This window comes from Varroa destructor, unplaced genomic scaffold, assembly GCF_002443255.2.
Source record: "Varroa destructor unplaced genomic scaffold, Vdes_3.0 BEIS01000001.1, whole genome shotgun sequence".
NCBI lineage: Eukaryota > Metazoa > Arthropoda > Arachnida > Mesostigmata > Varroidae > Varroa > Varroa destructor.
In genome coordinates this window covers 53,978,048-54,002,579 of record NW_019211454.1, presented here as the reverse complement: position 1 = coordinate 54,002,579, position 24,532 = coordinate 53,978,048, and the positions used below count along the sequence as shown (strand labels likewise).

The 24,532-nt window shown below is 39.8% G+C and overlaps 1 long non-coding RNA gene across 2 annotated transcripts in view; it reads right to left on the bottom strand.

Moving 5' to 3' along the window:
• The window catches only part of LOC111251641 (uncharacterized), a 76,433-nt gene extending 52,856 nt beyond the window's left edge, over window positions 1-23,577 (bottom strand). Inside the window, exons 1-5 of one of the 2 annotated variants that reach the window (XR_015319354.1) lie at window positions 23,295-23,577; window positions 17,433-17,886; window positions 3,450-3,886; window positions 2,044-2,319; window positions 1,680-1,806 (exon numbers count right to left, since the gene is read on the bottom strand). This is a non-coding gene — a long non-coding RNA (uncharacterized LOC111251641). The remainder of the gene's footprint in view (window positions 1-1,679; window positions 1,807-2,043; window positions 2,320-3,449; window positions 3,887-17,432; window positions 17,887-23,294) is intronic. The other variant, XR_015319353.1, reaches the window with a different exon arrangement.
• Between the last annotated feature and the right edge of the window lie 955 nt (window positions 23,578-24,532).

Below are 24,532 nucleotides of genomic sequence, written 5' to 3'. Positions count from 1 at the left end.
CCGTTATGGGGTACCGTTGTGGGGCGACTGCGACCTCTATCGCTTGTGCGCTCTAGTTGGCTCCTCGACGCAGGCGGCTGATAGTGGTGGCCACATTAACGGCGGTGTGCAGATTCTTATTGCCGTTCAGCTATTATGGATGTCCACCATCTTCATTGAAGAACTGCTAGGGTTCATTTCGCGGGTTGGACAACCTATTGCCAAAACTCCCTGCTGCTCTAAATGAACGAAACCAGGTGAAAAGCCAAGCACTAGTTATTTGATATGCCTTATCTGGGCGTGATGTACTTAAGCCAAATACAAAGCGTTGAGTAGAATTGATTTTGCTTAATCATTGGGTATCAATGCATCACTCTTCACCCTCGGCTATATCAGCTATCACTCTAGAAGATACGCTAGAAAACGGCCTAAGCCTCTAGGCAGTCGTAAGAACGTTGTTATGAGTCATAGGGCCATCGTCAATGATTTGCATGCTTTCAACTCGGTTATTATTACTACTAGTATTATAATTGTTATTGCCGTTATAGACGGTTGCTTCATTTGCCGTGTTTGTTTGCGCTGTACTTTTTTTCTCAAATAACGCTGCGGTCTATCACCTCGACTAGCCCTAGACACAGTAGGGGTACTCATTCACCTATATTCTACCACATAATTAACTGTCTCTGATTGATACTGCATCGCGTGCATACGAATTGCCTCGTATATATAGCATCGCCATGTGTTGCGGTATCGATAGTGAGCTCCCGTCTTGTCACTGCTCGAAACAGACACTGTCCTTATAGTCAGGCCTGCGTTTTCACTAGCAGTTGTTTTTTCTTCTTTGTGTTATATAGTCACCTTTGTTACTTGTCATTCAATAGCCACGTCTTTAGACGTAGGTCCCCGTCAGCCGATTCACTTCTAATGGTCTCGATCATTGTGACCTTGATCCTAGACATTGTATTCGCGTAGGCGTCTGTGTGACACTGTACACATTCTGCCACAGAGGGTAACTTTGTTTTAAGCCACCCATTTAACGAACGTGTTCAACTCAAGTTCATTGTTTAGGAATTTTAACGAAAAATTCTTAATACCCTGATATTCCGTATTCCTCGCTATATTCATTATCTTACTTATCTGATCAAAAACAGATGGCGGTGTAAGAGGTGCTGCTAAAGATGTCCTCGTTGATCTATAATAATAGCGATACACAGTGTACACGATGTGTGGTGTAAACACTAAACTGCTACTATTTTTCTCTTAGTTATCGTAATTCGTTGCTGTGGATCAGCCGGCCAAATGCACGCTGATATCCTGATATCAGCCTTATAGTACTTAGAACAAGTCCTATGCAAATAAGACATTGCCTGATCACAGCCGAGCAAGCATCTCGTTACAGTATAACATAGCCTGGACTCAGGCCATTTTACGCAGTTCGTCGAACATTTCAAAGACAAGCGCATCCTATAAGTTAAGCTGTGAGCAGAAGGTCCCTCTGGCTGTAGTAGCCGTTGACCATCCCTGCACCAGAGAACAGTTAACTCGGTCGTCGTACAAACACAGTATGTACGTACATGCAGTCGTGTACCTCGTTCCAATAGAGATCTTAAGATCATTCTACATTTCATTGTGTACCCTTTGACTATGCGGTCTTTTAGACAAATGCTTATTTATTTCACACTCTGTTGATGGAAAATTACCTGTTAGTACTTTCGGTTACATCTACATAGCCCGCGGCACGAACGTACCAGTTGTTCTCGAGTAGGATACTTCGCGTTGTCCATGAGTTTATTTTCCTATTGACGACACATTCGGACGCACATTTCTCTACAAACAATATATACATAATCAAAGAGCAAACAAGAAGAAGGAAAACACTTTTCCTTATTAGTACACTTATCTAAAAATTGTTATTGTATGTAGTCTATGCGAAAAACTTGAAAGCTCATTTTAGGCTTGAAATACATTTTTAAATTAGGTATTTTCAGTACCTTCTGATAACTGTCTGTCGACAAGACAATGTTACGGACGACTCACGCAACGTTTTTTTATCTATGAACTTACCACAGTTGTATATACAACTCAAAAGCCCGGAGCTTTCCAATGTTATACCTTGTGCATATGTACAAGGAAGGGTAAAGGCAAAGTTACTCGAGTCGCATCACGTATAATTTGGTGAGCTCTTACAGAGCTTCTCCTGGCCCTTGAAACGGGCCTCTAGAAATTGGTTCCGAGTGACAGTTGCTCCATAAACCCATGTAACTTGATATAACTTTGAACGTGGCTTGAATCTAGACGGGGCTTCAGGCTCGTGTGTTACTCCGTTTAAACAAGATGCACCTATAGGGGATGGTAAATGCAGGTTAATGTTTAAGCTGCTCTCTTCGTTTTGAGTTATGTCCGGTATCGCCGTTAGGCATCAGACGGCTGATCAAGTGTGTCTATGTTCAATTCGGTCTTAGACCGCAACTTGTCCTTAAGATTAGCAGGCAAACACGTTAGTCACTAAGCTATCATGGGGACACGGATGTCCCTCTCCTATTTCGTTTCTTGCTGGGAGCCAGCCGTCTGATAGGATGCGGCATACCGGAGGTAGAACGGGAAACCTCTTTTGATCTGGAACTGCTAAATCTAGAAAGCATGAGCTCTGTAATGCTTTCGATTTGATGCCTCCATATATATATATATATATATATATATATATATATATATATATATATATATATATATACGTTTAGCAAAATACAGAAACTGGTGTGCCCCACGCTTACTCGGCCAGCTCATACTTTGTGTACCTTAAATGTTTTGAGATCTTGACTAGTTATGTATTCTACTAATCTTTCAATGGGTTACTGATCCAGTCAGTCTTAACGGTGCCGAAATGGGCTGAGCTAAGTAGCTCAGCAAGAACTTAATTTAGAGCGGGTCATCTCACTTAACACTATTGATTATGTGTGCCTCTAATTTGATTTATCTTCTCGGTTCCGTAGAGTTGAATTGATCTTCAATCAATGCGTAAAAGCATAACGAAATCGAGTTCCGGGAAATATGTTTAGCAAACCTAGAAACTGGCAAGCAATTTTATTTTCCGGAAATGTTTGATAGAAGCTATATATAGAGTTTTCATCGTAGAAGCTTGCAACTTCGAGCTGTAAAAATAGTTCAATTGCGTTGATAAATAAACATACATTCTACATCGTGTCTATTAGTAGTCGATGATTCAATGATAACCTGATTCTTTCCGTATATCGTACTATATGCACTGGCTCCCATATATGAAGAATGAGGATCTGATTGTTGCAAGTAGTCTTTGTGTTAATGTGATGTTGTGCTTTTGTTAAAATTTACTTAAAGTGAGTGAATTTCGAGGAGGGATACAAGGCTAATGTGCGCATCTTCAAATTCATTATGCATACGCCCAACGAACGACGGAACAAAGTACAAACACCGAATCTCGTCAATATACATACGTTGTTGAAGTTCACAAGCACCCGAGGTCACGGGTCATCAGTGAGTACGTACGCATCGCATCCTTTTTATACCCCCGTTTTTCGGCCGAAAACGTATGTCTGCTTGCCTGATGCCACTCTAAGCCGTCGTGCGTCCTTTGTGACGCAATTTTGCACTAGCGACCTCGTTTTTTTCAAGGGAAGAAACGCTCGTTCCACATATGTTGACTTTCTTGGTAACCTTGATAGTTACTAAGGCTTGATTTTAAATAAAAATAAGAAAAAAATTGCTTATTGCAATTATTCTTGTGTAAACAGTTCATATTACGAAACAGAAGCAACAAATAAATTTCTACCACGCGCGATTGCAGAGTTTTGAATGTTGTGATCGCAGCGAACGTCCCATAGCATTAGGTTGACTAAGGTAAGCCATGAAAGACGTGCAGGCGCTTCATCCCCTGAAAGAACCAACATCAGTTAAGTTGGTCAATCACTGTTGCAGCTTCTGAGTACTTTTATCGCCCTAATTTTCCCACGTGCTATTATGACTACTGAAAATGAAAAAGCCCACAATCCGAATTGTCGTAGCCGAGTAACGGAGTATACACGATGTAATAAACTAAGTTCTGTGTTGGAGGTAGGTTAGGTTGCAATATTAAGAACAACGAGACAAAATAACAACGAAGAGAACAGGATACCGAGAATAAGTATAAAGAAATCTATTTACAGCAGCATTCAAGGGAGTACGGAGCAAAAGGCTATATTACTTTGTGTAGTAGTAGAAGAATACTTAATGAAACAAACATTCTAAGTAAGAAAGAAGTAAGAACTTTATCATTGTTGTCTGTTTTATTTCGCTTTTGGTCTATTTATCTAGAACAGATTGCGTTCCTCTGACACCTGCGATAGTATACAGCATGTGACAAGACTTGTCGTTCGACTAGATACTTCTACACGACGTTGCTTCGTGCGGTTGATGTCTCGTGTTCTCTGTGGATTCTCCTTACTCTCTCGGAGCATCGGCCACTACTCTGGCTACAGACAAAAATACATAATGACCGATAGCCTCGTATCACACAGGGTGGCGAACCGTCATCTTCGGTTCTTTTCCCTTAAAATAGCGTGAGAAGCAGTGGCGGAGGTGGTGTGGCATTATTGTGTTCTTTAACTATACTCTTATTATGGCTGATATTTTCTAACTGCAATTTATGGCAAGGGTTTTATGAAAAATGTTTAGGTTCTTGTCGCCTGCTTTCATTTCTGCTTAAATACGGTATCTTGCTTTGTTAGAACGCTTGCTAAGTGACCTGTCGAGGTAAGCAGTCGGGATGCAGCTGTCTACCTAAGAGAAGAATATTTGGATAGGATCGACCTAGAGTAAAGAACTAGAGTATTTTTGGCGTTAGTAGTTATGGGTCATAGAGCAGGCACTCGATCTCGATTGTCGTATCCAAACGTGTAATTCCACTGGATCACTTCTATTTTTGTACTAATAAGATAACAGATAAGGGCATTTTTGTATGATATAGATTTTCGCAGAACGACCTGTTGTCAGGGCAATAAACGTAACACAATTACTAAGCCAAATTTACATTTGTCAAGTGAGCCAAGACTTCGGTTCACCCTGAAATATGTTGTCAATCTTGAGTTTTGAGCTTATGAATCATCGCTAAGTTTGATGTTTAAAGTGAAAACACCTTAAAGTGCTCAATAGAACTTCTGTAATATATAAGTACTATGAACTTACTGCCATTCTCGCAATAGCAACATCGATATGCAAAACTTGATTTGAACTGAGTGGTGTACAGCATGAGTGCTACTAATTCTAACAGAAATATCGAAAACAATGTCTATCTTAACTCTTTTTATCCAGTAAGTTTGATCGCTTTACTTTGATAATACATAGCTGTTCTTGTAAAGCGGGCCGCCTGACGTATTACTACGTCGATAAAGCTCAATGATACACGGCTTACTCTGCGACTCGGTTGAATATTGCCACCGCTGTAAACATCCATTGTTGACGGAGCGTCGCTGCAGGTAACCTGCTCTTGTGAGGAGTGACATTGTTATATCATTATTAGTATTTTAGCAGTTTGTAGGCAAAAGGCTGATTTATACAATCGTGAAAATACTTGACTCTGACATTGCGTTACAGGTTTCGATATAAGAGGCGGCTTTGGTAAGGCCCCCTCTTATAGAAAAGCGGGGTTTGTTTCGAATAATTATTGGGACGGAGAGGTATCGTCAATTGCTCAATATAGCAACTAGCAAAACGTCCCATTTTTACCTAAACACATCGAGGCTCTTCGACTTAATGATGCTCTAAGTAAACATATGCTGCCATTCTTTTTTCGCTATTATCTAGCGTAATTACTTGCTCTGGCCGAGTCTAAAGTTTGAAGCCAAAAGTGCCGCAATTGTTCCATTAGCCCGTAGCGATGGCAGGCTGCAGCTGTCCTTGTGATTTCATTGCGTATTTTTTTACTTCTCATCAACGGAGCTCATCCATTATTGGAGTTATTCTGTTACGCGATCTTATTTTAGCAGATCAGTCATACTCATTCCTTGCATAGGTACGTCGCATCGATTGTTCCGTTGCCTTAATGCATGTTCTACTATGCTGTTACTCTGACACAGGTCTTCCAGAGGTTTGCCTTAATTATTCAATCGGTTACTAGGTCGGCACCATGCTACTGTTATCTCCTTATATTGTTCTTTTATTTTAAGGTCCCCAGATTCGTATTAATAATAGGCAGCCCAAGAACGAAACGAAGTAAGCAATGTGGGAACAACAATATTTTTGAGAAACACTCGGTCTTTACGGGAAGCCAATTACAGACAATGTCTTCGCGGAAGAATAGAAAAAAATTTACTTTTTTAAAAAATCTCTTTATGTGGCTGGCTGCTATGTGAGGCTATAGAACTTACACATATATGCATTTCATAAACTGTCAGCTAACGTTAACAATCCTCCGCGAACGTTTCAAGATTTCCCCAGACCACATTAGGATCCACGGGAGAGCTTTTTCCCTAATATTTTCAGCATAGAAAGACGCTTCGTATGATTTGTTTTACTGTAAAGCTTTCCATATGGTCCGAACACATTTAACGTACCGGTATAGCGCATATCCTACGCTAAATATGTGAGACTTCAATTACATCTTTAACAGGGCCGAGAGACGTACAACAAAATGGCTTAGTCAAACTAAAGTAAATATCGTTTTCCTAATTTTTTTCTTCGAGTCTCACCTACGTCCTAAATTGTGCCTCCTGGCTATTATAAAACATCGGCATTTAAGACGCTTTGTAGGTTATATTCACATCATCATCACATTCAGTGTCTCCGGTCGATAAACTCGTTGGACAGATGTTAAAAGGCGAAAGAAGGAAATAATTTTTTGATATTTTTTTTGAAAATGATCCCTTGTATTGAAAACAACAATTGAGTTAATAGTCAATATTTATAGGAACGAATGTCGACTATAACAACCCTATTCTAAAAAGGTCACGTTCTCGATCTGTGCAGGCGTCTTTTTGCATTTAGCGTAACTGCTCCACGTTGGGTCACAAGTACCGCTGTGGAACTCACGCATGTAATCCACTCCGTTATCTTTCTATTTTTATAATTTATTCACTAGGCCTAAAAGGTGTCAACTCATAATAAGTGATGCTACCTCAAATACTTCAGTATGAGGATCTTCACGTTAACCCTACCCCTGTCAAAGATTTGAACCAATCATTGTGCTATCCATTCATCCTTTTCTTGAGCATATTTTTTTGCCATGAAACGATTGAAGATGAGCCTGTGTCTTCGGTACCGCACAGTATGGAGTCCTTCTTGCCTGTCACCAAAAAAACAGTTCCCGCCGTTTTCGAACGGAATTCAAAAAACGCGTACCGGGTACTGTTTTTTTAAAGCTGTCACATTCAGGCTGTCATTAGAGTAAAATGATCACTTGTCCAGTCTGTTTGTGCTGGGTGGATTCGACCTATAGACCTTCATCCCACTCGGCTCTTGCACGCCCATTAATTCCATACCCAGAGCCAAGATCGATAGGCCTGACTGGGCCAACTGTGGCACAGGGGCAGAAGCGCAACTGGAGACTTTTTACTATCACATCCCCTCGTTTTTGAAACTTTTTCTGCTGGCAGGTGGGTTTACGGTATTTGAGCGAACACCAAGCATTATCGAATATTTCCGCGTTGGACCAACCCTCGCTAAATTTGAAAACTACTTCTTTGCCCGACGAAACGGACGCCTTGCATTGTTCTCACGTCTTATGCGGCTTCTGAATCCGAGGAAGATTTTCATAAGATAAACTGGCAAATAACATTTAAATTAAGAAGTCTCGAAGACTGGTCAAATTGGCACGAAGGGCCATCTTCGATACATCTAGGTTTTTGGAAGAAGAAGTCAATGAACATTTTTAAGTGGAAAATATGAATTGCCAAGAAAGTCGTTGAGGTAAGGCTTGCCGGTTTTTGCTGATAGGTGCTATTTATATAAACAACCTGGCTAGGAAGAAAGAAAAACTAGAAAAAAATGCTTGGTGGCATAAATAGCATGAATGTTCTTCGTGAACCTATATTAGTTATTAATACCCATGAGCAGAGAATCGCTACTGATTTCTTGCTTTATCTCTATTTGCTCATAGCTCACCATATCTGGACCTTAATGTTTGTCTCAACAAACTAGATGACGGATGAGGCAAATCGATATTTTTCCCTAATTGACTCTCAACTCTGTCTCCTTCAACAGACTGCTGTTAGCGCGTCTGCCAGGCTAAGGCGCTCAATACCAGAAATCTGAAGGAACCGAGCAGGAGAAAGGATTATGAGTATATTTATTAGTGCTCTTCTTTTTCCCTAATGTGTCTATGCTTAGATCACCTCTATATCCCTTTAACCAGTAGAAAAGTACTTCACATTTGCGCCGTGATGGAAATAGGCACCATGGAAATCCGTGATGGAAATCAATGGCAGCCGGCTGAAAAGGTCGACTCTGTCGCGCAAGATAAGAATACGGCATTTTACTTTCACTTGTAAAATTTCGATTGTCAATGTATTAGTCAGCCAAGCACTGCTCAGACACGTGCACTTCCTTTACAGCACTGACTGGAATCAAACATACGTTGTACCTGATCTAAGTACGTATTTGTTTTCGCTGCGTGCTAGATCCGTCGTATGTGACAGTCATATGATTTTTGATTGGTCTCAGCTACTTTGAATGGATGCAGCCAACTAATTGAATAACCAACAATATTAAAGAATGTTAAATAACCAACAAATTGAAGTTAAATTTTGGAGACGCATGATGATCGTTCGTCTAACCAAATTGTCCTATTTTATTGCTGCCATCGTAGTTCTGAAATCTATGAACGAACGTCAGGCACTTAATGAGTAATCTACAAGTGTGTATCACAATGTCCTATTGGTTGGGAATAGCGCAAGCTGAGCTCACAGCTTTACTTTTATACCTAGAAATTAATTTTCCGAAAACGGAATGCATACCCAAACGGACTGTTCGCCCCGAAAACAATTATAGAGCGAATCAATTTTCCTTGAAGTAATAATATCATCGGAAGTTTTTTAACACTCCAGATAGATTCTGGAAAATTGCTTTAAACATTATGCACACGACGCTGTACTTCAATTGCCAGAGCGAACAAGACTAGGTAATATCGCTTAATCGCCTCAAGATTTATCCAGAACAGTGGACTCAGGGACCCGCGTCTTGCCCTCGGCCCCAGTTCCAGTTTGTGGGTAACTCCTACTGTATATTTATTGTATGGCTAAGCTGACCTCTTCGCAAAGTTCAAATGTCACTTTATGAATTTCTTGTAAAAAAGATCTAGAGGAAAATCTACATGTTGACTCACTAAACCTAGCCGGAACATAATAATTTAGCAATACGCAAAACATATGTTGATCGTGTGATTAAACCCTTTTTAATTAAAATTATTATTTTTATTAAAAATAAAAGCAGAAAGCCTAAAGTCTCATTTCTGTGGCCGTCAAGCCTGAACAAGCACAACTGCAGGACGAATACACGCAGCGATTTATAAAAAGATAGCGGCGCCACTTTCTTCCTGCTTGTCCAAATTGTTCCCATAATTGCATGGTGGATCGGACTGGGCATTTTATATCGAGATGATCATAGTTTTCAATAGCTGGGACAAAGGCAACGTTCGTAGATAACTACAACGATTTCTAATATTTTACTGATACCCTTCTTACAGACCCGTTCAACAATGAGCTGCACTGCAAGTACCTTGATAAATTAGGATTTTACTTGCCCACAGACGCCTATAATAGTTATTTTGACGCAAACAGCACCAATTTCGTGCCCAGGTTTATTTAGTGCGTGCTTGCCTATAAACCTTATAGTATATAGAGAATTTACTAAAATATATAACTATATACTGCGTGGCAATAATGCATGAATAAAGGACTCATCCGCACAATTCCCTTGTTTTAATAGGTCGTGTGTTTCGGTCGGCCTTTCATTGAGTTCATTCAATCTGTACAATTATAAAGAAATTCATATGAAGGTGTTTTTTACAACGATGCATGAGGTGTGGCGAACAATCGAGCCGGAGCGGCATGCGACCGATCTCTTTTCTAATGCAAATGCCGTATTGAATTAGCTCAAATTTCCTTATCACGGGGTTGTAGCGAAATTCAATGGGGTGATGCTGGACTCTGAGCGCAAAATTGGCGCCGCACAGACGAGACGACCTTCAGCCCGTCCTCGACAGAAGCGCCTAAAACTCCAAGCAAGGATTTCGAAAATTACGAGATTGCGCAGTTGCCGAAGCCTTCGCTGTTCGCCGTTATGCGTCGAGTCGACGGTCGATGGTAGAGTTTAAAACAATAAGAAATGTTTAAAACGTTGAATACCTGAGCGATTCTCTGGCGTCGCGGAATACAAGCTAAATGTCAAATCAGGACTGATAAAAAAAATAAGTGATAGCATGAAGAATACGTAAGATATAGAAAGAAAAAAAAAAACAGCGACGTTGTGACGCAGCAGTATGCACAGAAGTCTGGGAGGTTAGCATTCCCGGATGTCAATTAGTTGCCTAGAGAAACTCGTTATGAATCCTTTGTGTGGTTAAATTCAATACCATTCATAAATAAAGTCAGGGCAAGAGAGGCTCAGAGTACTCAGATTTATGATTTTATGGCCAAAAAACAGTAGGGACAGCGCAGGCATTTGGACATCAAATACAGATTTTCATTTGTTTACAGAGAACGAATGATGCCGTTCTCATTTTTCCTGTTCCATCCCAATATGAAATCGAATTTTTTTTGGATCAAGCGTCTCTCAGTCAGTGCAATAGTTACCTTAACCTTTCTTCGTCCGCTTTAAGATGGGCCCTAGGGAAACGTCTGTCTTTTTATATCTCAAAAAAAAAGGTCACGCATCTACCGACAACTTGACAAAATATCACAATAATGACTGCAAACTCAACGAACACGACTATTGGTCTTGCAACGATATACTAGGAAGCTTTTTGGCGACTTAAAATGAACGAAGAATGAAGACCTATTGAACAACAGAGAAAATCGTGCTACTACCTTCGTTCTTCGTTAGCTAACCATAGCAAAGCATCTACGTGTAAAATCTGAAACGGCTTTCAATCAACTTCTATATAGAATGGATTCGTCTAATATACTTTCTGCTCGAGAGTACGATGTTGGCTGGTGGACGTTTGCTTTAACTATGCTAGGTGTCTGACATGTTGAAAATGGACCACTTCAGCTCATCCATGATAGGCTGTTACATTTTGTTCTGTCGTTTGCCTCCTTTTTGCAACACCTCCTCCAGTATGACCCAGTATAGAAAGGCGTTGTGTTTTTCTCTATCCATTAGTCAAATCTCAATTTCCTGAGGGAAATTTTGCCTCGTCTTTTGCCATTGCACATTTGTTGTTCTCATTCGATACGTATTTCACTATTGTACAATGACATAATGACAAGAATAACAAAGATTTTTTTAAGGACATCGAGCCTTAAGGCAAAAATCCAACTACTGCTATTTGATAGTTTGCAATGGTCGTTTCCTTGGTCAAACTCCATACATAAACTGAATGAGGGTAAAGTTAAGAACGTATTGAGGTCGGTCGTGTGTAAGTGCCCAGTGTGTCGCTGCAACGTCCTTTTGCCGAGCAACTTCGAACAAAAAAGAGATTCATAACTAAAATTTTGCCCAAACAAACACTCGAGACGTTTGGAAAAATAGAACGTACATATATTCCTCTAGCTGGAATGGGTAGTTCATAAAGCAGCTTAATAGCGTACTTTAATTTACATCCAATTTTAAAATTGATCAACGATTGCTCTTCTCGCCGTATTTGAGTAGGTCCAGATTTTCATAATCTTCGTATTTTGGTGAAAAAAGAGGTAACGACCAACAGATGTACGTTACGCTTAGGTCGATATCAACATGTCGGCCTAAGTTTTATTCTAACTCCTAGGAGGATAGCTCAAAAATAGTGCACGCACGCGGCAGATGATATTTGTTATTTTACGAATATGCGGTAATATTAAGTAGTTAACGTAGTAGATTTAAATACATAAGAATAGGTGTATCATTTCAGCCGACCTTAGACGTGAGAGTATCTATTACGTCTGAACGAAATGTAAGTAAAGCTATTCAACACATCATATTTGTCCTAGCAAAAGTAGGTACGATGTGAGCAATCCTCGAAGATAAATGGCACAGGTGATCTTTGCGAGAGTAACGTAAATTAGACAAAACAGGGACATTAGACAATAATATGTTGGTTGGTTTCTGGAATCAAAATAATAAAATATTGTGAACAGTCTTTCTCTCTTTCTCAGAAGAGACTCTTACATTTTCTGTATCCCAAGGTCAAATGCGATAGAAGTTAAGAAAACCTCGGATACCTTATGTACCGTAATAGACGTCGAAAAGATAGAGGAACAATGTTAAGCCTGTTGCCCAGCGATTCTAGCTACCCACAAAAAGATCGCTGGTATGAAATGGAATGAAAATAGAGCGTTGTGCATGAGATGTTGTGGTGCTTTTGAATACTCTTCGGAGAGTGGGCGTCTAAAGAAAGTCGTTGTTTTGGTATCCAAAAGAGCCATTTGAGTTACCAACAAAGTTAACAGTTACAACACGAGACGTTGCCCTATATAGGTAGTGACTGGGGGCTGTGGATAATAGACCCACAACATAGATAGAGCCCCAGTTAGACTTGTATATACAGATGGTGTAACCGACGTGGGGCTTAATGTATAACTAAATATATAGACTATTGTTTCATTTGAGCTACACACGACTTTTTCGGAGTATACTCCTATTCAGCGTCTTCGAAATTAAACGAAAAATGCCTATTTCAAAAGGCTACAAACGCAAGTTTTGTTTGTTATAATTAACCCTTGGTCTATATAGCTTGGCAGATGCCCATTGATTCTTCAAAACTGCTGAGGTCGATATTAGCCTAAGTGAAGCTTGCTGGCAGTTCTCTTCTTGTGTACTCTACCCGTAAATCCTTGATCGCTGTAACAATTTGCATCGCAGTTGGGAAGATGTTGACGTGAAGCCGCGAAAAGTCCACGTATGCAACACGTAGAATATAATGTATGTGAATCAATGTCCATATCTGCCATGTCGTGATTCGTTACTATATTTTGTATAGAAAATGTAGACTCTTTACGGGCCGATACACGCTGGACCGGGATAAAACCACTGGATAATGTGCGCCTCGTCTCAGATAGTGGGAAACTTTAACCGCTATCGACGTCGACGAACGTATGAAAAGCGTGCTTTTATGTTCGCCGTTGTCTGCCTCTAGCTGAATCTCTTTTGAACATTCAAAGGGGTAACATTGAGAGAATTTGAATGCTACACGAACTTCGAAAAAAGACGCACTTATACGTCCGACGAAAATCTTCTATCGCCGGCTCAATGCGCTCATCTTAGCCGGCCGAATCGCTACTGCCAATACCATTTTGACTTTTCAGCGTACACCCATGTGCAGACTTCGACCACCCTGTAAAAAGGTCACCATTCAGTACCTTCTTTCATTGCTCTGACTCAAAGCCCCCCGTTCATTCCCGTTTGTTCATCGTCGATAGGCGCGGTTGCCCTTTGGTTTTGGCGTATCTGTCGCGTGGATCCTTTATTGTCTTACTTATAAAAATACATTCTAGTCTAGGTATAGTGGATCTGATCTTCTGATAGAGAAATTGTCTTATCGAAAGTCAGGAAAGGTCCGGTTAATTTTCTAAAAATACCAGACAATGTTTGCGTCAACGCTTTCAATTTAATTTTTACCTCGGTTCATAGGGCTATTATAATTCATGCAGACCAATTAGGTTCCTGGATTTATTAGCATGTTTTATTAAGCGATCTGCTGGAAGTGAGAGATGAGGTACTTTGTCGAAGCCGAAAACAGTGACGAAGGAACTGACTGCACCGCTCTCCAATCGCTTCCAGCATGTTTTTTTAATTCAGTAGAAATAATATGATGAATAATTTCATCAGGCGGCAGTAATGATGGCTGCCGATAGACGCGCGGTCGGCAGTTGCATAGCAAATCTCCAATATTTTCACAGTTTCACGTTCGGGCGAACGTTGGTCTGCGCGCGAATCTATATGAAGTCATTGCGAACTTCAACTTCCAAATACTAATGCTCTTTGCGTAGATAATCTAGAAAACAGCATCACTCATTTAATATTTGCAAAACAGTATAACATTCATCTGGGTTTGATCGTCTGTCTTTATTATTTATACATATTTTGGTATGGTGGGCTATATCATACCATTCTAAATCTATACGGTTTATATAGTGGGTCTCACCAGGATGTCCGGGTTCTTTGCCCAATTTTTAACATTCTCACATCTATGATAAACGGACCAATAATACACTACTTTCTAAAATGATGTAAAAATCAAGTTCAAAACTACCAGTGAAATACCTATTCTCTTAAGCTCTTAGGTAGTTAAAAAAACATTACCGAAGTGTGCTTAAATAGGCAGCAAGCTCAGGTAATCGATAAAACAATTTACTTATTATTTTAAGTACAACTTAGCAAGACAGAGCAACGACTTTAGCATACCTAGCAGAAGTATGCCAATTTGGGTACAAAATATTTGTTGTCTAACAAGTTAAGTTACTATGACGTTACAGTATCATAGCTAATATCGTCGCTCACAGAGACGCCGCCAGTCCCTACATGTCAGGTATATTTAGTCGTTTCTGAGAAAGTTTAGGGTTTCTAAATACTGCGGGTATGATGTTTCATAAGTGGCGTTCAACCCCGAATAAACGTACATTATTCCTAGCAAGATGGCTACTTTTGTGGGCACGCGCGGCAAGTGACTACTTTGCCGAAAGAAGATACGATCTTCCTCGTATTTTACTTTTTGCGGTAATATTGGCTCTCTACCGTCGTGCAGGCGTACATGGATGAATTTTCTTTCAATGCTTCGTATTGTTTTTCCTTTTTTGTATCTATTTCTGCCCTTTTTGTCTTATATCTATTTTCCATCGGGGCATTCTATACTAGCGTCTGCATATGCTCTATATGTTGGTACCTATACGTCTCCGATTTCGTGCGATACAGATTAATTGTCGTTAATAAATGTACATTTTGCAATAGTTCATATATTATATGGAATAGTTTCATGCAAAGCATCGGTAACATTTTGGGTATCTAAAGCTCAGCCGATGGTCGTAACGAAAAAACTTATTTTCGTCACGACCATCGGCTGAGCTATACTTAGGCCTGACCTTTGCCTTGAAGAACTGATTAGGAGCTCACAGTTTTGGACGCTATATACATTTACGTAGCTGTATACCGCCATGTATGTGTGCAGGATGCAACGTTCCAACAACGTTTCTAAAGAGAAACGTTTTTGGAAGACCTATACAGCATACTTTCGGCCACCAGCTGGGAATTGTTCATATTCACAGCATAAGGCCAGTTTTCTTTTATCGCTGTTGCTCGACTAAATGTACTCTATCGCATGGCAACAGGGAAGCAAAAACCTCTATAATCTTCTAGCTAATAGATGCATTTTTCTATTGAGGTCCTACATTGATCTGCCAAACTAACGCTCAACAAACATAGCTCCTATACATAGCATATATAAATCAAATATATTATGTATGTGCAATAAAAAAAAAACGTGGAAATATACATTTCCAAAACAAACCTTTTATTATCTACTTTCGATGCCTTATTGAATTTCTGGTACATGGCTAACTTGACCAACATAGCCAAGCTTTGTATAAATAAGCAATACCAAGAAGCTCACTAAATCCTCAATCCAACCTAAAATTGAATGCTTTTTTCAGATTTCCTGTTCTTATACCTACCACCTAGTGATAGTCCAGTCAGTCAGCCAGCCAGCCAGCCAGCCTCCAGAAACAACTTTATGACCTGATCATTTTAAGGCAAGCTTATAGAGAAGAAACTTGCTAACAGATGAACGTTCCCTTTGGCTTCAAGAGTTACTCAGATAAGTTCTTTTTATGGCTTTGGTGGCCTGTTGCGGTTAGAGCCCAATATCCATACGTACCCGTACCGGTATACAAATAGGCAAACACAGACATATTTACTTGCTATTCGTTTGAAGATGTGGTCTTCCTGTTTGCCCAACTGACGTCTGAACTAATGAATCGAGTGTCATTATGATGATGAATATTCACATGTTACACTATCAGCTCAAGGACCGAATATATGTAACTGTACATGTTTACAAAATGGGTTATATAAAGTATTCATTTGCAACCCTTTGTAATTAATTAAACGGGTCCAATAAAATGTTCAAATTTTAAAGTGCAAGTACTTGAGAATCAAAAGATGGGAATGTGTAGTTCGTATCGCAGGTGCCCCTCATGCAAAGGAGAAGATGCTGTGTTAAGATGGGAATCTGATGGATGGAACAAATACAAACCTGTATCTGGGTCAGTATTTTTTGTGCATGCAGCCTTTCCATAGTTGTTGATTAGCCAGCCCTACGCTTTCTATTGGCAAATAATGCGGCCATTTAGTATGAGAGACGTATTTCACAGGAAATGCAACGTTTCGACAATGAGATATCTACCACTTCCTTCTGCTGAGAAATGTCTAGAAAGTTCAGTTAAAGAAAGAGCTTTTTCGCGTATTAATAGTTGTGTGACTACCTTTGAAGACTCCATTTAATGCTCAGCAAAGGTATCGTAGAAACAATGCATAACCTTGTCGAAACGATTCCGATAGCGAAAACGAGTAAACGTCCTTCAATCTGTCGCAATATTCTTTTAGGTGTTCGTACAGCATTGTATTTAAGCTACTTCAAAAAGATTCAAGTGTATTAAAATGTGAACGCTTTTCGCGGAAAGACCCAATCTATTGAGTCCAGGAAATCAGTTTTCTTGGCTGTCAAAAAACGTTCAGATCTGGAGCAGGTAAACTGATTTCTCAATAAAATTATTTTCGAAATCGTTCCATAGTTGATCTGCAGCCTACGTTGTTTAGTTTAGAGCCGCCATGATTTCTAGCCGTATATTACCATATATTCAATAGACAGGCGAATATTTTCGAATACTTCGTACTCATCGTTGAAGGTATCGTAAAAGAGCTCATATCATCCAACCTCTACCGCTAATCTAGACTGAACTGCCACTCGATCAGGTCGAGTTAGGGGTCTGCTACTAGCTGCTCGCTAAATTAAAGGGTTACTGTTGAATATCCGAGTGAGAATGCGTTCTCGCAAGAGCACCAATCGATATCTTGAAGCTAAGGCAATGGAATACAGAATGTGAGGTGCCATTAATAGTCGCTGCTTTCATATTAAATTGAAGAAAACAAATTATGTATCTAACGATTGCGTAAATCTCACAGAAAACGTTTGTGGCAGAGCTCTCATCTTGCCAAATTGATTGCACATAGCTACTCAGAAATATGTTATAGACGGCCGATATGAATGTCTTCATGCGTCTCCTTCACACAGTTGATTTACGGACTTCTGTTGTTCGTACCAATCTTTCTCGACGTCCACCTTGGTTATGTGTCGCATAATCTGACTCCGTCACAGCAGGGATTTCAGTGCTTATTCCGCCATTTTTCTACTCTAGTGACACTCAAAGCGGATTCTTCTTCGCTATGCAAACGAACGTTATCTCACTTCAAGGATGATTAGCGGCAAACAGAGTGGTTGTCTAAGTGAGTGCATCAACTCTTTTGCGCCGATGTTTACCACGAATGCGCTCGTCAGTTACGATCTGTTACCAGCAGCTGTCCTGTTTCCTATTCGGGTTCCATTGCGTGTCCTTATGCCTACCGCCTTCTGACTGGAATAATGGTAGCGCCTAAGAGTTTCATAAGCCAAATGCACTTTAAAGGGAGTATATTTACTCAGCGTTGGCCGCAAGTGCACTTGTCTTACAAAGGCGAAGACCTAATTTCATCGAAGTCTCAGATAAACCATTTGATCTGAAAAAGGAGGAACTATGTTAGCTTCTAAATAGTGTTTTTTTGTAATCTACACTATCATAAAATGATGAACCCATAATTCAAACGATAATACTTAATTGTGCAGAATTGTAATTGAAAAGATGAGAAGGATACAGGTGGGGTGACTAGATCACTTAATGCAAAATAGCCACTTTGGAATATCTGAAAAGAGGCTAAGAAAAGGTTTAAATTACCTAATATAATGCGACTTTTATTGAAAGATATATATATATATATATAATTGAATAATAAACCTCTCTAAAAGAGCGTAATAATTCAAAAAAACAGTCTAAATAATATGTATAACGTGTGTCTTCTCGCAACCTCATGACCTTATAGAGATGGTATACATGAAATGTATTACCTGACACGACTGAAGTCATATTAACGTCGAAGCATCATTTGACCCGCACATGAAGTGTGATAGCATATATATGAAGTAACTCAGAGCTTATATTGCGAAGAAAAAGTTTTTATATGCCTTTGTTGAACCAAAGTTCTCGCACCCCACCTGCCCATAACTGGTAAAAGAAAATATCTAATGAACGGTGTGTGAAGGAACAGCCATCAATTGGTAAAGTCATTTCAATGAAGCTTACGAAAATACAACATAGTTTCAAATGTTCTGAAGAAGTATATAAAAAAATGCATTGCTCCATTCCAAGGCTGTCCATTTGTCTTTTTGCAAAAGGCAGCAGAGACGAATTGTTTCGTCTGCGATGGCTTGGAAAGGAGACTTCATCTGCTCATCTATTTTTGTCTTACTTCGAGGCACTTTGCGCATGGCTTTTTGTTCCCAGTTGATCATCCCCAAGCGAACCTGCAAGCCTGAAACCTGCAGATGAACATTACTGCTAGGGAGGCGGCGATATTCGGAAGCGACGAAAAATTTCGTACGTGTCCTTTTCATTATGAATTTAATTAAGAATGAAATTAAATGAACGAAAAATACTAACTGTTTTTTTCTTTAATTTCCACAGTTTATTCTATAATAAAGCGCTTCTGAGCTTCTACTCGAAATTCGAGGTTATGGGTGATCATATGCCTTGTAATAGCTTCACTACTGTAACACTTCATTCAAAAATAAACATTGCCTTCAACTTTATCAGACATCGGAGAGCGGTTCGCATGCGGTTTAGCTAAAACTCGTTGTATAGTAGAAGGTAACCTTCTCTCTATGACTGGGCATGTGGCCTCCGAAATTACCGACCCGTCACTCGATCACGATGTTCGTCATGAGATGATGTTTTTAGATTATGCTGCACTTTGTGAATATGATTGTTAATCGTTCGCAATAGGGAAAACCCTGCATATCGAAATCATATTCGAGTGCAGTATTGCTACCTTCGAGCATCGCATAGAAGATAAATTTGAAAAAAGTACAATTCGGGCGCTTTCAGAAAAGCACATATTGTTCGAATAAGGTATTTAAGGGTAGACGCCTACTAATAGACCCGTGGAAGTGTTATTCTATATTGAAACGTAATTCTTCCACTATCCATTATCATTCCCAGGTCCTGATAGCTCCGATCTTTTTCACTGTATTAATTAGAATTGTTATTCTGGACCGCTTGCATCTCTCGAGCTTCGCTGGTCAAGACTGCTAACCGTCTTCTTCGAAGTGGTTTTTTTCCGGTCCGCTAGAAAAAAAAAACCCAAATATTCAGAATCCTGATTCCTGAGTTGTAATACACATTTCGCAATTGTATGCAATTTAATCTGACTTATCTAATCAAAGTAGTCTGATGCAATTTACACTGATCAGATTTAAGTGCTTGGAAAATTGTGAGAGACAATATCCGATTAGTGTTTTGAGGTACAGCTCTGGAAATTAATAATTCCATATAATTTACATTTCGTTCGCCCAAGTGACTCGGTTATGACTCAGTTCAGATAACGAAAAACTGGCATGGAATGCACTGGAACACATACCGACGCATAAAAGAGATACTAACGCCGAGTGCACATGTTGACTGACTACCCCCTTCACGTGTCTTTCCACTTCTGAACGTACCTTAGCTGTGACGTGTCACACGTATATATATATATATATATGGATATATATACACATACATATATAGTCAAATTCAAAAGAGCCATCTATAGCTTTTAGGAAAGACCTTGTGGTTCAGAGTCTATTACGCTGTTTCCCCTTTCAAATATGGCCGTCAACAGCATTGCCAATGCTGCATTCATATATATATATATATATATCTCAAAACTTACGCTAAACTGATTTGTAACCAAACTTATTTCCGAGTATACTGATTATTGGAGAGCGGGATTGTTGCGCGGCCTTCACGAACAATCGAAGCTAGCACGCTTGTTATTTTTGCCATACGTGTTTTATTGCCATCGTAGGTACGATTTTCATACAACCCACGTCTCTAGCGTCGTTCTTCACCACAAAGGTAGCGAATTCTTTCTTTCTTTCATCGATCGGCTGGCGAGGGCCATAAAAGCCGATTCCCCAAAAAGCTCGTTTTGGGTTCTGTGAGCTTTCACGCTTGAATTATATTGAATAGAAACAGTGTTCGATGTAACAGTTTTTACCAACGGGTATTTAGTCTACCAAATGTATATACTTGGAGAATCCTATAGCATCGGTAGATGGGCTTTCGGATGAAAATCCGTTTTGCACAGAATCTGCAATAACAGGCATCGAAGGTAAGTTGGTAAAATTTTGCATTCGTGACATAGCTTTATTGCCTACTAGTTGACCGTCGTAGCTGTTGTTAATTCACGTATTCAGTAAAGCAACGATTCCGGAAAGATTTGGTAATGTTACTGTAGGAAATAGACACTACGAGAATCGCTATCCGCACATACCGTAATAAACGATATAACTAAAGCTGTAAAAATAACTATATCCCTTGTAAAATAGGAAGGTGGCGTAGCTTCCGTGCAGCAAAAGCCTTTGGATACACGGGATCAGGCTGGGTTTTTTGACGGCGAGAACATTACGCTTTTAGGAAGTTTATAGGATCTGGTTTGGCTTTTACTTAACTCAAAGTGAAAAGAAATAGATTACGTTGGATTAAAAAAAATTATGAACGTTATCAGTGTGATTATTTCAGTGTTACGCAATTTAAAAAATTCGATTAAGCCAACCCGATCTCTGTCAGATTGAATTTGGATTTGATATAACCCGTACGTAAAACAGTCGCGGTAAGTCCAGCTGAACTGAGCTAGCGACTGAAAAATATAAATGGATCTAAAACGACTTCGGAGAATATGACTGACCCTTCTCAATAATATGAGAACTATAAACCAGGAAATGAAGTTAATATATCTGTGTAAATATGACCTATACATGTCTTTATAGCCACTGAAAGACGATTCTGTTTTATGTTTATGGGGTATTGTATAAATCAGCTAGAACGTTGCCGAAGTTCTGGCAGGAAATGTGCCTATGCGGTAGCAGCGAAAAATTCAACGAGCTTGGACGGAGGCTTTGATTGCGCCGTCATTCTCTCAATTTATGTACCAGAACGAAGATGCAGATACGAGTCATAGTAATATATAAGTATCAGGCTATCTCTGCACGAGTGTTCTCGCGCCCCAGAAAATGAACAGCCCTCCACTTATTCTGGTTATGTACTATGTGCGGCAGAGACGCTCTGTCGACGACGTGGAACTCATATACGCTCCTTGTACCTTGTAAGCAGCTAAATTAAAATTGAAAAATTTTAGCTGAGGCTGGAGACATTCGATTCTGCATATACCCGATGGAGCTGACGATTTCGGACGAAAGAATATTGCCCTAGTTTAAGCACCCAATTAATAATAGAGCTAATTATTTCCATTAGAGTTATATATATTGAAATCTACTTTAATCGTCAATACAAACTCTTCACTTTTCGATTGTGAAGAGTAGTACTCTTTACTCCTCATCTAGGCCAAAACACTTGTTACCTCTATTGTATAAACGTCAGTGCTCATGTATGTGCAACGCTGTATATAATTAGTATGCAGACCTGTGGGATTTTCTCTTCTCGTTATTCTGTACATTCTAGTATATATACCCGTAAGGGGCGGTAAGGAAGAAAATCGACTGAGTAGCCAACTGGGACAGGGTTTATCCAGAAGCGTAGCAAATAAGAACACCACAAATGGCTATACAACATAATTTATTTTGAATCAGATATCATTTTGTATCGTACGGAACCGTCGTTATTGTTGGCTCAACATAACGGCTGTCGCTTCTGTATCGATTTGCCTTGTTGCAATTGCTAAGGGCAAGAGGAGACGACAATAAACGCAGTGATCCCCTATGTTCGTTCGAAAGCGTTTATAGGGATGGCCATTCGGTCCAAGTGCCTCGGGGCGTTCAACACTTAGCTAACAAGACGTAGTTCTCGTTTTTCAACGGCGCCCTCAGAAGAAAAACAGGCGTTTCGGCTTTTAGCTGTGTACAAACTCACCTTAATCCGCGTAAAATTGCACGCCCGTCAGTCGTCCAAGTGTTCGTTCCCAACCGAAATGGCTCTTTATTTGGACGAGGCAGGGATCTGGTCCACGTCTCATTTAGCACGTGGAAAGGTCAACGAGGACCACAACCACAGGAAAGGCAATAGTCGTCGGTAAAAGTAACATCGTAAAAAAAAAAAGCAACACCGAAAGCGTTGCTAGCAGCTGGTCACGATAGGCAAATTTCACTTTACTAAAATGATCGTTGCTTATTACTGATATATCGGGGTCTTACTGCGCCGGTAGAATTTTTATTGATATATATGACGTTACCCAATAAGAAATTTGGAGTGTAATTAAGAGCACAAAATATTTAGAATATAGTACGTTGGTAGTGGTAGTAGTAGTAGTAGTGATGATGTACACCCCGTAGCTAATGACAAATAAAGTCATCAGAAACCCACTAAAATTATTCGTCCTACGCAACTATTTCAATAGCAAAGTATGTAATTAAAAGTAGAGATATTACTTTGCGAGAAGCTATACGAAAGAAATGTGAACTTTGGTTTACTCTTCTTACGGTAGTTCAACCTTTTAGCCTACCCTGTATAATGCCCTTTATATAGGGGTACCGTCGGCCGCCTTTTCATTATTATGTATAGCAATGGAAATGATAGAATTATTCAGTTATGGCTAGTCGATGCTGCCCATTGTTTAATATGATCAATTTTCAGAACCGAGATGCTGCTTGTATAGAACTGGCATAGAAACGGGTAGCACCACACATGTACCGGATCCACTCACCTTACTTATGAACACCTAAGTTGATTTCTTCCTCGCACATGACCAATTCTACGCATGCATACATACATACATACATTGTTATTCGACATTATCTTGCACTCTTCGTTTAACTAACAGCTAATTTTCAGCTTTTAATTTTTGTATATTGAATCATCTGAACTGTGAGATGTTACCATATAGGTGACCCCGAAAAAGTCCACGGCGTTACTGTATCACTTAGGGCCAGAACTACATTTCGTGTTTGTTTCCTTGAGGATACGACCGGCAGCCTTGCTGGAGGTACCTGGTTTTTCTCCGACACACTTATAAAATGAGATGGTAACAATATACCATAGTAAGCATTTGTCAACGCTAGGATTAGAACCAATGGTGGCCGCATGCTCATGGTTACCATAGCAACGCTTTAGAGAGACACAAATTGTCTGGACAGAGCACATCACTTGACTTCTCCGATATATCTTGAAACGAATACACAAGCTCCCTGGAGTTCTAAATCCAAGCTTCCATTACCCTACCCCGTTAAGCCTGCTATAATTTTCAAATCGTTCCGTTACGTCGCTTTGATTACTCTTTTACCCTACTTCAGTTGCTTATTTACCCTAATCTTGACAATTCACTAGCGTAAGCAGTGTGAAAACACTAACTACCTGACGAAATTTTCAACAGTTGCCTAGTGCAAGCCGCGTATAGAACTATACAGGTTTCTATGACGGAAAATAGAAAAAATCGTGTTTTTTACAGATTCATCTTCGAGTAAAGAGCTCAAAAAGCAAGTTTTACTTATAGATTTGTTATATCCAGAAACTTATTGTTCCTGCAGTGTTCAGTGGAGTTGTTGAAGGGGCGTCTTATGGTTAGCGACACACACATACAGACTTTTGCTGGAAATATCGCTTTAAAAATACGGGAATTTAAGCGATCGCTCGATCCGGTTTTTTCTCAACCCATGCCCTGATTTAAGCATGGCGATGAGATCTTGCCATCGATTAACTACGGTATGCTGTCAACTGCCTCTCCAAACATCCGTACGACTTTTCGGTGCCTCGAAATATTTGGCAGCGTTGAGCGTCTCCTTTTTGGACATACTTTGCAATGACAAATGTCTCTGACGTCCATTGTAAATACGAACCTACCTCAGCTTCCGTGCAACTATATTCTGTGCATTGCCATCGAGGCTGTTCTCTCTCGTGTTCGACATCATTTACCCGCCCCGTTCTTCTGGTAGGCGGCACGAACGGACTGCTGTTCTATCTATGGCGAAGGCGTACTACGTGTTTTTTCTTTACTGGTAGTAGCTGCACGAATTGTCTTTAGGGTGCGTCACATTTTTAATTTGACTTTGTTTGTAAGCAAGCCTTTCATTGCTACTTGTCTGAATCTTTAGTGTTTTCAGCCCAATTTTGTAGCACGG